This window comes from Bubalus bubalis, chromosome 23, assembly GCF_019923935.1.
Source record: "Bubalus bubalis isolate 160015118507 breed Murrah chromosome 23, NDDB_SH_1, whole genome shotgun sequence".
Classification (NCBI taxonomy): domain Eukaryota; kingdom Metazoa; phylum Chordata; class Mammalia; order Artiodactyla; family Bovidae; genus Bubalus; species Bubalus bubalis.
This window is the reverse complement of record NC_059179.1, coordinates 16,366,536-16,381,293: the sequence shown is the minus strand read 5'-3', so window position 1 is coordinate 16,381,293 and position 14,758 is coordinate 16,366,536. Positions and strand designations below refer to the sequence as shown.

Here is a 14,758-nt window from a genome sequence, read left to right as displayed (position 1 = left end):
CATACAACATTCTCCACATGTTAGATCATAAACAATTCTCAACAAACTCAAAAAGATTTTAAAAATGATACAACTTATCTTCTCTGACCACAGTAAAATGAGGCTAAACATTAATAGAAGAAAGAAAGAAAATGAAGTCATGTCTGACTCTTTGTGACCCCATGGCCCACCAAATTCCTCTGCCCGTGGGATTCTCCAGGCAAGAATAATGGAGTGGGTTGCATTTCTTTCTCTAGGGGAATCTTCCTGACCCAGGAATTGAACCCGGGTCTCCTGCATTGCAGGCAGACTCTTTATGGTCTGAGCCACCTGAGAATCCCCTAAACATCAGTAGCAGAATGAAAAATGAAAAATTCACAAATTTATAAATGTAGAAAAAGAAATCTGATAGTTCTACATGTAAAGACATTGGAAGCTTCAACTCCATTCCTAAAAACAATTAAAAAGCTGAGCAGACTAAAAAATAAACTTTTCAAAGACTCTTAAGAGTGTTGAGCACAAAGGGAACACCAATGCCCCCTAGATTGGAGAGGTTGACAGGGGAATACAGGGAGTATTACCAAAAGGAGCTTCAGTGAGTGAAAAGAACCATGAGAACAAGTATCAGGGAAGGAAAAATCTGAATTGTAATAGAGAAATCACTCAAGGGTTAGCATGAACAACTTTGAGAGACAGGGTGACCCCGTCTTCCAGGGGCCATCAAATTTTATTGAGATTTATCTCTAGGAGTTTTAACAAGTTCTCAAAGTACAACTGGAGAAAAAAAATCCTTTATGCTTCCAGCAGGGGAAGGGTAAAAGAAGTGTTTTTATTTATTTATTTATTTATTTATTTTGGGCATTCAGACACTAAGGTCTGCAGTAGTTTATTTTTTTAAATATAAATTTATTTATTTTAATTGGAGGTTAATTACTTTACAATATTGTATTGGTTTTGCCATACATCAACATGAATCTGCCACAGGTATATACGTGTTCCCCATCCTGAACCCCCCTCCCACCTCCCTCCCCATACCATCCCTCTGGGTCATCCCAGTGCACCAGCCCCGAGCATCCAGTATCATGCATCAAACCTGGACTGGAGACTCGTTTCATATATGATATTATACATGTTTCAATGCCATTCTCCCAAATCATCCCACCCTCTCCCTCTCCCACAGAGTCCAAAAGACTGTTCTATACATCTGTGTCCTTTTGCTGTCTCCCATATAGGGTTATCGTTACCATCTTTCTAAATTCCATATATATGTGTTAGTATACTGTATTGGTGTTTTTCTTTCTGTTTTTTTTTTTTTTTCCCCTGATGTGATCTCTAATTTGCCAACTTTTTTTTAAATTTATTTATTTTAATTGGAGGCTAGTTACTTTACAATATTGTATTGGTTTTGCCATACATCAACATGAATCTGCCACGGGTGTACACATGTTCCCAATCCTGAACCCTCCTCCCACCTCCCTCCCCGTACCATCCCTCTGGGTCATCCCAGTGCACCAGCCCCAAACATCAGAGCACCCTATTCTTAACAAGCCTTGCCCTCAACAGAAACTAGCTAATCAATAGCCTCACCTGCTGGGGTATTATCAGAGCCTAACTGACTGAATGTATGGATGTGAGTGTTGGACTGTGAAGAAAGCTGAGCGCCGAAGAATTAATGCTTTTGAACTGTGGTGTTGGAGAAGACTCTTGAGAGTCCCTTGGACTTCAAGGAGATCCAACCAGTCCATTCTGAAGATCAGCCCTGGGATTTCTTTGCAAAGAATGATGCTAAAGCTGAAACTCCAGTACTTTGGCCACCTCATGTGAAGAGTTGACTCATTGGAAAAGACTCTGATGCTGGGAGGGATTGGGTGCAGGAGGAGAAGGGGACGACAAAGGATGAGATGGCTGGATGGCATCACTGACTCGATGGACGTGAGTCTGGGTGAACTCCGGGAGTTGGTGATGGACAGGGAGGCCTGGCGTGCTGCAATTCATGGGGTCGCAAAGAGTTGGACATTACTGAGTGACTGAACTGAACTGACTGAAGGAAAGGGAAATACTCAATCCAGTCAGCTCTAGCATTCCATGTGAGGGAAGAAAAATATTCAACTCTAGTCTACTATACCTATCCTCTCCCACCTAAGGAAGGAGAAAAACACATGTAAAGCTCACAGTCCAGAGGCAAAGTTTCGTTTAATGTATGAGACCAATTCATAGGACTATAGAATGTTTCCCCTCCTCCCACATGTCATCATCACATTATTAAATGACTATTTGTAACAGTTCCTTCCACCAAGCACATCATGTTCACTATTCCACAAGAAATTACAAGGCATACCAAAAGGCAAAAACCAGAATTTGACAGAGCAAGCATCAAAACCAGACATGACAGGGATGTGGAATTATCAGACTAGAACATAAAATTATATTCCTCTGCTCATGGAATTAATGGATAAAGTAGAAACCATGCAAGAACAGATGAGGACTGTAAGGAGAGAGATAGAAATCCTAAGAACAAATCAAAAAGAAATGCTAGAGATCAACACACAGTAACAGAAATAAAGAAAGCCTTTGATGGGCTTCTCAGTAAACTGGACACAGCTGAAGAAAGAATCTCCATCTTGAGGAAATCTCAACAAAAAGAGACCAAAGACTTTTTAAAAAGAGGAAAAAAAAGCATATCCAAGGACTATGAGACAAGTTCAAAATGTGTAACATATTCGTGATTGGAGACAGAGAAAAAAGAGATAAAGGAACAGAAGAAATATTTGAAACAATAATGACTGAGAATTTCCCCCAAATTAATATCACATACTAAACCACCAATTAAGAAAATTTAAGGAACATAAAATATATATCAAAAAAGCAAAACATAATCAAAAAGCTCCTGCACCTAGGCATATGTTTTCAAATTACCGAAATAAATAAATAAATTTAAAATTCTGAGAAAAAGAGGAAAAGAGCATCTTACTTATTAAAGAACAATAAGAAGAATCATTCCAACTTCTCTTTGCATACCTCAGAAGCAAAAGGACAATGGGGTGAAATATTGAAAGCATAAAGAGAAAGAAATCATCATCCAAGACTGTGAACCTTCAGGATGGGGAACACATGTATACCTGTGGCGGATTCATTTTGATATTTGGCAAAACAAATACAATTATGTAAAGTTTAAAAAATAAAAAATAAAAAAAAAAGACTGTGAACCCTGCAAAATGACGCTTCATTAGGGAAAGAGAAATGAAGACTTTCTTGGAGGGAAAAAAGCCTGAGAAGCAAAAATTGAGAGAATTTGTTGCCAATAAAATTGCCTTGCAAGAACTGTTAAAAGAATTGTTCAGAGAGAAGGAAAACCACATAGGTGAGAAACGTATCTATATAAATGAGGAGCTACAAAGAATGAGTGAAGATTAAAAAATGTTATTTTCTTTATTCTTAATTGATTTCAAAACTAAAAGTTTGTTCAAATTAATAACAATGAATTTAATTGGATAATTCTTATGAAAATGTCATGCAAACATATACGCTTATATAAAAGTGGGAAGAATGATAGCCTGATACAAGGAATGGAAGGGAAGAATCAGAATTATTTCGTTACTACCTGTGAAATGGTGCTGAAACAACCAGGTAACCTCAAGGAAAGGAGTGAAGTTAGAGTCTGCCTCACTTCATACACAAAATGTAACCCAGAATAGATGAAAACTTTAATGTAAGAGCTAAATGTATAAAACTCTTAGAAGAAAAAGTGGTAAATCTTCACAAACACAGATTTGGCAACATATCCTTAGATTTGACACCAAAGTTACAAATATATGTGTATATATTTGTCTTATATATGTATTTGTCTGATACATATGCTGGACTTCATCAAAGTAAAAAATGTTGTTGTGTACCAAAGTAAAAATATTTGTGTATAAAAAGACATAATCAAAGATCTGAAATGACAATCTATATGTTGAGAGAAAATACTTGCATTTTATATATATGTAAGAGAAGCACAAGCTGGAATCACGATTGCCGGGAGAAATATAAATAACCTCAGATATGCAGATGACACCACCCTTATGGCAGAAAGTTAAGAGGAACTAAAAATCCTCTTGATGACAGTGAAAGAGGAGAGTGAAAAAGTTGGCTTAAAGCTCAACATTCAGAAAACTAAGATCATGGCATCCAGTCCCATCACTTCATGGGATATAGATGGGAAAACGGTGGAAACAGTGTCAGATGTTATTTTCTGGGGCTCCAGAAATCACTTCAGATGGTGACTGCAGCCATGAAATTAAAAGATGCTTACTCCTTGGAAGGAAAGTTATGACCAAGCTAGATAGCATATTGAAAAGCAGAAACATTACCTTGCAAAAAAAGGTCTGTCTAGTCAAGGCTATGGTTTTTCCAGTGGTCATGTATGGGTGTGAAATTTGGACTGTGAAGAAAGCTGAGCGCCAAAGAATTGATGCTTTTGAACTGTGGTGTTAGAGAAGGCTCTTGAAAGTCCCTTGGACTGCAAGGAGATCCAACCAGTCCATCCTAAAGGAGTTCAGTCCTGGGTGTTCTTTGGAAGGACTCATGCTGAAGCTGAAACTCCAATACTTTGGCCACCTCATGCGAAGAGTTGACTCATTGGAAAAGACTTTGATGCTGGGATAGATTGGGGGCAGGAGGAGAAGGGGACGACAGAAGATTAGATGGCTGGATGGCATCATCGACTCGATGGACATGAGTTTGGGTGAACTCTGGGAGTTGGTGATGGACAGGGAGGCCTGGCGTGCTGCAATTCATTGGGTCGCAAAGAATTAGACATGACTGAGCGACTGAACTGAACTGAACTGAGCAACTAAACAACAACAATGTGATAAAGTTTGTACAGTAGCAAACCAAAACTTTAGAAAATGAAGACCTGATTGATATAAGAATCAGGACATTGCAATTAAGACATGGCAGTTGTTGGACTGCAGCCCAAGAGACATAGATTCATTAAGCAACTGAATCAATTTTCACTAGACTACAAAAAGGTAGAGGCTTATAAAGGCAAAACTCACAACATTCTGTGAATTGTCAAGAATCATAGTTGGAGATGGCAAGTAAGAGTCCCTGTTAAGTAAGCAATGGTTGGGGTCCAAAATTGTTGCACTGTTAAAAGGGGAGACCTTGAGAACATAACACTGCAACTGTCAGGTGTTGCTCTGAGTAGGGCTTATCCTGTCCTTGGGTCTCGTACAGGTCAAAGAAAAATCAAGTTCTCAGAGGTGCAAAGATAAGCTTGAGACTAGATCCTCAATAGCCTCCTGACTTCATTTTTGTATGTCTGAACTATGATTACTCCATTATAATTTCAGTTTGTCATCAAGAGCAAGGAAGAGAGATTTTACCCAGAACAACAGTGTGGATTCATTGGAGGATCAGAGGCATGGACTTCATTAAACAGACCCGCAGCACTGAACCACCAGTACACACAGACCCAAACAGGAGATGAGAATTAGGGTCATGAAGATCTAAATATCACTGGAAGGATAAACATCACTAGATCACTAATGGCAGTGTTTTACAATCACATGTTCTACAAAGATATCATATATGTTTAAATTGATTAGTGCAGTTATTTCTAAGATCTTTTAGTAGGGAGAAATAAATTTTTGTCAAGAACTAATTACAAAATGTTTTATCCCTCATGTTTGCATAGATTCATGTTTTATTCACCATGTAAGAGAAGATTTTCACACCGATGATATATCTTTACTCTTTCAATTACCTTTGCCTGACAAGGACAGAAAAACCATAGCTTTGACTAGACGGACCTTTGTTGACAAAGTAATGTCTCTGCTTTTTAATATGCTAAGTTGGTCATAACTTTCCTTCCAAGGAGCAAGCATCTTTTAATTTCATGGCTGCAATCACCATCTGCAGTGATTTTGGAGCCCAGAAAAATAAAGTCAGCCACTGTTTCCCCACAAGCAACCATTCAGTTCACCAGGGTCACCACATACTGAGTATGAACCTTGATTCAATATTTTGTGACTCATCCCAGTCAATAAATTTCCAAATATATTTATTTGGTTAATAATTACTAAACTGGTTGACTAAAATGGGTGTCAGAAAAGTTTAGTTTTGTAACCTATAAACTTGATTGAGTCTAACACTCAGAGTAGCTCTTATTTACAACAAAGAGAAGCAGTAATTCACTGCCTAACTTAAGTAGCTCTAAATTCTAAAATTCTAAAAGAACTGAACAGATTATTGTGGATGAAATCAATTTGGTCACTTTCTTTAGAGCTGCCCTTTTATTCCTTGAGAGATGAGTGTGTCTGCTTTGATCCATTTTCCTACTGTTAAAGCTCACTGCTTTTTATAGAGTGAAAGAGTCAAAGATAATTTGAAGATTGAAGGAATCTCTGAGATCAGTTAGTCCAATCTTTCTTTCTTCCCATCAGCAATTTAGTGACAGTGGATAAGGAGTCCTCACTGCATTAGTACAAGGCCTCGGGTTAGAATACTAGTTTCCCAACTCCCAGTTTAGTGACATCACATATCAGTAGCATTCTTGTTGCTGTCCAAATGATCAGGAGAGCATCAGCATTAAGCTCTCCACTATCATAAAGTAATACAAACTTCAGGCTGACTAGAATTGTGGATTTGGATTATTCTTTTTAATAATAGAATTTATTTTTAATTGAAGCATATAGTGAATTTCAATATTATATTTTTCAAGTGTACAACATAGTGATTCAATATTTTTACAAATTATATTCCATTGAATGTTATTAAAAGATCATTTCCATAACTGCCTGTGCTTTACAATATAGTCTTATTGCTTACCTATTTTATACAGAGTAGTTAGTATCATTTAATATCATATCCTGGAGAAGGCAATGGCAGCCCACTCCAGTACTCTTGCCTGGAAAATCCCATGGATGGAGGAGCCTGGTAGGCTGCAGTCCATGGGGTCGCTAGGAGTCGGACATTACTGAGCGACTTCACTTTCACTTTTCACTTTCATGCACTGGAGAAGGAAATGGCAACCCACTCCAGTGTTCTTACCTGGAGAATCCCAGGGACGGGGGAGCCTGGTGGGCTGCCATCTCTGGGGTCGCACAGAGTCAGACACGACTGAAATGACTTAGCAGCAGCAGGAGTGACAATATCATATCCTTAACTTGCCACTCCTCTTCCTTCTCCTCTTTGGTAACCAGTAGTTTGCTTTCTATATCTCTGAGTCTGTTTCTTCTGTGTATATATACTCATTTGTATAATTTTTTTAGATTTCACAAATAAGTAATATTTTACAGTATTTTTCTCTCATATAAGTAGGCATAATATTCTCTAGGAACATTCACTTTGCTTCAATTGGCAGAATTGCATTCTTTTCATGGCTGAGTAATATTCCACTGTGTTTATACCACATCTTCTTTATCCATTTGTCTGTTGATGGACACTTGGCTTGCTTCCATACTGAAAGGCTCTTGCTGAACCACAAAAGACACTGGGATTCTTGGCCTCCAGAGGAAAAGGATTCAATCCGGGGCCAGAGATGAGGCTTGATCACTCAGAGCTTTTGTATAATAAAGTTTTGTTAAAGTATAAAAGAGATATAGAAAGCTTCTGACATAGATATCAGAAGGGGGCAGAAAGTGTTAGCAATGGAATTATATACTTTTAATTAGTTATTACAGTGAATCAAAAGAATGTCCGGAGGTTGTATAGACCTTACTAGACCCACTCCCATAATTTATATTTTAAGATAACAGGATTATCCAGAAGGTTTTTTTTTCCAGAAACTGTCCACAAGCAGGATACATTATTGTTATATAATCCTAAGGAATGTAGAGGAAAAAAGTTTGTCCTTTCCTCCTCCTTGAGAATTCCAGATCACTCTTTCCCTGGGGACCCTGGACTTCTTATCAACCTGCCTAAGAATTGACTCAATTCCTTGACTTGCAAGTAATGCTGCTATGAACATTGAAGTGGAGGTATCTCTTTGAATTAGTGTTTTCATTTTCCTTGGCTATACACCCAAGAGTGGAATTGCTGGATCATATGGTAGTTCTATTTTTAGTTTTTTGAGACAACTCCTTATTTTCTACAGTGCCTGCACCAATTTACATTCCCACCAACAGTGTACAAGAGTTCTCTTTTCTCCTCATCCTCTCCAACATTTGTTATTTGTGGCCTTTTTGATGACAGCCATTCTGAGGTGTGAAGTGATTTCTGTGGTTTTGATTTGCATTTTTCTCACGATTAGCAATGTTGAACATCTTTTCATGTGCCTGGTAGTCATCAATATGTCCTTTTTTTTTTTTTTTAATGGCATGATATATTTATTTATTTATTTTTAGTTTCATGTTTTAATTTTATTTTATTTATTTATTTTTAATTATTATTATTATTTTTTTACTTTACAATATTGTATTGGTTTTGCCATACATCAACATGCATCCGCCACAGGTGTACACGTGTTCCCTATCCTGAACCTCCCTTCCACCTCCCTCCCTATACTATCCCTCTGGGTCATCCCGTGCACCAGCCATCCTCTACATAGAAAACCCTAAAGACTCCACCAGAAAATTACTAGAGCTAATCAATGAATATAGTAAAGTTGCAGGATATAATATCAACACACAGAAATTCCCTGCATTCCTATACACTAATAATGAGAAAATAGAAAGAGAAATTAAGGAAACAATTCCATTCACCATTGCAACGAAAAGAATAAAATACTTAGGAATATATCTACCTAAAGAAACTAAAGACCTATATATAGAAAACTATAAAAACACTGGTGAAAGAAATCAAAGAGGACACTAATAGATGGAGAAATATACCATGTTCATGGATCGGAAGAATCAATATAGTGAAAATGAGTATACTACCTAAAGCAATCTATAGATTCAATGCAATCCCTATCAAGCTACCAACAGTATTTTTCACAGAGCTAGAACAAATAATTTCACAATTTGTATGGAAATACAAAAAACCTCGAATAGCCAAAGCAATCTTGAGAAAGAAGAATGGAACTGGAGTAATCATCAATATGTCTTTCTTAAAAAAGTCTATTCATATCTTCTGCCATTTTTAATAGAGTTGTTTGCTTGACACTGAGTTTCATGAGTTGTTTATGTATTTTGGAGATTAATGCCATTAAATGTATTATTTGTAAATATGTTCTCTTATTCTAAAGGTTGCCCTTTTATTGACTTCCTCTGCTGTACAAAGTTTTTAATTTTAATTAAGTTCCATTTGTTTATTTTTGCTTTTATTTCTTTTGCCTTAAGAGACCAATCAAAAAGAAATTATTGCTACAATTTATGTCAAAGAGTGTTCTATGTTTTCTTCTAGAAGTTTCATGGTTTCTGATCTTACATTTAGGTCTTTCATCCATTTGAGGTTTCTTTTGTTTATAGTATGAGTAAATGTTCTAATTTCATTTTTTATGTGTAGAACCATGTTTTTCCAGCACCACTTATTGAAAAGACCTTCTTTTCACTTTTGTAAACTCTTGCCTCCTTTGTCATAGATTAACTGACCACATGTGCTTGAGTTTATTTCTGAGCTCTCTATTCTGTTCCATTGCTCTGTCTGTGCTTACACCAGTACCATGCTATTTTGATTAGTGTAGCCTTGTAGTACGGTTTGAAGTCTGGGAAGGTCTCAAGACTACTTTGGCAATTCATGGTCTTTCATAGTTCTACATGAAGCTTAGGATTGTTACAGTTTTGTGAAAAATGTCAAGGGTATTTTGATAAGTGAAGTCACTCAGTTGTGTCCAACTCTGCAACCCCATGGACTATAGCCTACCAGGCTCCTCCGTCCATGGAATTTTCTGGCAAGAGTACTGGAGTGGGTTGCCATTTCCTTCTCCAGAGGATCTTCCCAACCCAGGGATCGAACCCACCATGTGTCCTGCATTGCAGACAGACACTTTACCACCATCTGAGCCACCAGGGAGGCCTGGTATTTTGATAGGGATTGCATTAAATCCAGAGATTGCTTTGGGTGGTATGAACATTTTAACAATATTTTCTGCTGGTCCAGTAGCTTCATAGTATAGTTTGAGATCAGGAAGTAGAATGCCTCTGACTTTGTTCTTCTTTCTCAGGATTGCTTTGGCTATTTAGGCTCTTTTTAGTTAGTTCAGTCACTCAGTCATGTCCAACTCTTTACAATCCCATGGACTGCAGCACACCGGGCCTCCCCATCCACCACCAACTCCCAGGATTTGCTCAAACCCATACTTCATGTAGGCTGTTTTTGCTTGCATACAAATTTTAGCATGGCTTCCCTATTTCTGTAGAAAATGTAATTGGAATTTTGATAGGGACTGAGATGAGACAGCTTCAGATAGTCATGGATATTTTAACAATTTTCATCTTTCTGATCTATGAACACAAGATATCTGTTTGTGTCTTCCTCACTTTTTCCTAACCAAGTCTTTTACTTCTGATTGTACAGATCTTTCACTTCCACTATTAAATTTATTCCTATGTATGTTATTGTTTTTATGCCATTGTGAATGACATAATTTTCCCTATTTCTTTGTCAGATGTTTCACTGTTAGTGTAAAGAGATGCAACTATTTCTTCTGTTGATTTTATATCCTGCAACTTTACTTAATTCATTGATTAGCTCTGAGAGTATTTTGTTGAGTCTGGGGGTTTCTATATATAAAATGATATCACTTGCAAATAACACCACCACCTCACAGCAGTACACTGTTCTGTATTTTTCTATATATTTGGTCTTCACAAAATGTCCTTTCCCTCCTTATACTGTGATGTTGTTGCTTATGGTGCTTTCATTGCAGATTGAATAACAGCCCCTAGCATTTCTTGTAAAGCAGTTTGAGTGGTGAGGAATGTTCTTAGCTTTGTTTGGGGGGTAAAGTTTTAGATCTCATTTTTTTAAAGACAGTATTGATGAGTATAGATTCCTGGTTGGTGGGTTTTTTTTTTTCTTTCATTTCTTTGAATCTATTTGCTCATTCTCTTCTGGAAGGGTTCTGCAATCTTCTAGTAGTACTGAAAGGGTGCCCTTGTCTGTGACAAATCACTTTCTCTTGCTGCTTTCAAAATTCTTTCATAATTTACTTTTGACAATTTGATTATATTGTGTCTCAGTGTAGATTTCTTTTTATCTGAGGTTCTTTTATAAGTCCAGTATATTTCCATCCACTTCCTTTTCAGATGTAGGAAGTTTTCTGCCATTGTTACTTTGAATAAGCTTTCTAGTCCTTTCCCTTTCTCTCTCCCCCTTCTAGGACTTCTACTCTTAATATATTGGTCATTTCACAATGTTCCATACATCTTTTAGGCTTTCTTTTCTTTTTCCTCTTCTTTCTTCTCATTCTCCTGGTTTAATAATTTCCAGTGACATATATTTGAGTTAACTGACCATTTTTTCTGCCTGATCTAGTCTGTTCTGAACCCTCTAATGATGTCCTGTTTGGTGCCTTTACATTGTCTGTTTTTTTCTTGAAATTTCTGCTTCATTTCTTTATTGTTCTCATCAACCGAGTAATGATGTTTATGAATATTGTTTTGAATTATCTTTCACTTAAATCATGTAATTCCTGTTATTTCATTTTCCTTGACTTGACTTGCTTTCTGGACTTTAGACAAACAGTCACACTCATTGTCTTCATTGCCTAGTCTCATGCAGGAGAACCTCACCAATCAGTTCATTCAAAGATTGTGAAGGTCTCTAAAATTTGCTGGCTAGTCCAGCCTACTTCTTCTGTTCTGTTCATTGCCCATTATCAAGAGTATGCTGAGTCCTGTCAGTGTTCTAAAATAAGCAACACAGAAGCCAGTTCCTCATGAAACTGCTCCCAAATTTGTGAATGGAAGGCTAGATGTGAATGCCAACTCCTTTGCTCCTCAGAGAGAATCTGGGAGCTGGGGATGGGGGTGGGGGTTCATGCTCAATTATATAGCACTTTGCAGAGGTTCATAAGAAAGACCCTGATGCTGGGAAGGATTGAGGGCAAGAGGAGAAGGGGATGATAGAGGATGAGATGGTTGGATGGCATCACCAACTCAATGGACATGAGTTTGGGTAAACTCCGGGAGTTGGTGATGGACAGGGAGGCCTGGTATGCTGTGGTTCATGGGGTTGCCAAGAGTCGGACATGACTGAGCAACTGAACTGAACTGAAGAGTTTGATAGTTATGGCGAGAGTGCATTTCTGCTGTTCTTTCTGGCTTTGGTGTAACTAAATTCACATCTACTAAGGTAGAGAAATATTTCAACTAGGTTCTGGATTTTTTTACAAAGAGAATTGATCCATGTGCTGCTCTGAATCAATGTGGCCACTGAGGGAAGGAAAGTTCAGAGTTTCCTATTATGGCAGGTTACTAATGATATACCCTCTTGGGTGAGTTTCAGCAGATTGCATACTTAAGGAATTGACCCATTTCAATTAATTTATCAAGTTGGTTGACATAGAGCTGCTCATAATACTTCCTTTATTATGCTTTCAATATCCATGACATCAAAGAGACGGCCCTACTTTAAATAAAAACTTGTGATATTTGTGTCCTCTCTTTGGAGGGAGACTGGTTTAAGGTAATTTCTTGAACACAATCTCAATGATTTCTGTTTTGATTGTCAATTGTGGTTCACTATGTCTTATTTTCGGAGAAGGCAATGGCACCCCACTCCAGTACTCTTACCTGGAAAATCCCATGGACGGAGGAGCCTGGTAGGCTGTAGTCCATGTGGTCGCGAAGAGTAGTACACGACTGCGTGACTTCACTTTCACTTTTCACTTTCATGCACTGGAGAAGGAAATGGCAACCCACTCCAGTGTTCTTGCCTGGAGAATCCCAGGGACGGGAGAGCCTGGTGGGCTGCCGTCTATGGGGTCGCACAGAGTCGGACACAACTGAAGCGACTTAGCAGAAGCAGCATGTCTTATTTTAAACTGAATTCTCACTATCACTGATCTTAATATTCCCTACATATGAAGCTGCTCTTGAAAACAATATCTCTCACTTTTAAAATCAAACCTCAAATAACTGTAGACAACATGCATCCAAGGGAGATTTTCTGGTCTCTTTCCCTCTGTCCTTCTCTGTGCATATCATTATAAGGAACAGCATGACATCTTTGCCTTTTTTTTCCTTTCTTACTTGCAATATGCACAAAAGAAGAAAAACCTGAAAAGTGGCTCATCAAATTCTGCTTTTTATTAGAAATATACACTGGAGAAAGAGGTCTCATTGGCATACACTAATCATCTTGCTCTACTTTGCACTGACTACATGATACTATGTACATAGTACTAGTTAATATTAGATACATATTAGGATATGTGATGACCAATACAAATATTACAGGATATGAAGAATAGCAGGTGTGTTTCTGTGGTGAAACTGTGCAGCAAATGAGAAGAGGTCAGAGAATGTATTTTCGGGAAATATTAACAGGACACTGGTGAATGATGCCCCCGAGGAGAGGGAGTTGAAGACAACATCACTGAGGAAGCTGGAGGATCTAACATTCTTCACACAGGAATGAAGCAAAGCTGGTAAGGAGGCGGCATAGTAGCTATCCCAGTAACAGCTGGTGTGGCGTCAATGTCCTTTGGGTCAACCACAGATTTCAAGGTAAATTTTTGCAAAATTGTGGTCAGGAAGAAAAACAGCTCCATGCAGGCCAGGCCCTCTCCCACACAAATTCGTTTTCCTGAAAATAAGAAACATAGAGAGTACATATTCCTTGAACACTCTGTTTCTGGCTGTCAGAAAGAGACCATGCAGTAACTTTTTGATGAATGTTTGAATGGATGGATGGAAGGCAGATCGCTAGAGACATAGGTAGACAAAGGATAGATACACATGCTATCCATCTAACACCTAATCTTAACAGATATCCTTCTTTAAGCAGATATTTACTGAGTATCAGCACTATATCGCATACTTCATTAAGTATATTATAACTCCAATTTGACATGTTCAAGTTTCCATCAACTTTTTCTAGAAATATGCATACATTGGTTGTATTTTTGTTCCTAGTGTGATGGTCCAATATCTTTCTTTTCATTCTTCAAAGCCTCTGTTCTCTGCTGTAAGTATATCAAATTTACGTTAACCTTGAAGATTTAAAGTTTTATAACACAGAGTTTCTTTAGTCTAAGATGCACTTCTCTTATATTTTCAGAATGTAGTTTAAACTTTATTTCTGAATTTGAAAGAACTGGGTCACTGTTTCAAAGCTCCAGTAATCTAACCCAACGATAAGGATGTATCATGGAAAGGGAAGGTTTAGGGGCACTGGGATTGCTGTACCTCAACATGGACAAAGAACATTTTGACCAGGCCCAGAGTGGGTACTATGGAAGTTCCAAAGGATGCCCAAAGGCACCTTGTCCTCTGAAGTGAAGTGAAGTGAAGTGAAGTGAAGTCACTCAGTTGTGTCCGACTCTCGGTGACCCCATGGACTGTAGCCCACCAGGCTCCACAATCCATGGAATTTTCTAGGCAAGAGTACTGGAGTGGGTTGCCATTTTCTTCTCCAGGGGATCTTCCCGACCCAGGGATCAAACCTGGGTTTCCCAAATTGCAGGTAGACACTTTATCCTCTGAGCCACCAAGGAATCCCTAAAGTAATGAAGAAAATTAATTTGTGTTACCTGCTGAGAAAGCCATGAAATAGTTGCTCTTCCTAAAGTTGCCATTCTCATCCAGGAAGTGGCCAGGGTCAAATACCTCTGGGTTGGGGAATTCTTTGCCATCATGCAGCACAGAAGTCAGTGATATTAATGTATCTGTGCCCTGGAAAGAACAGA

The 14,758-nt window shown here is 38.0% G+C and overlaps 1 pseudogene; it reads right to left on the bottom strand.

Annotated features, from left to right (window-relative positions):
• The window catches only part of LOC102408577, a 37,127-nt pseudogene that overhangs the window by 16,053 nt on the left and 6,316 nt on the right, over positions 1–14,758 (bottom strand).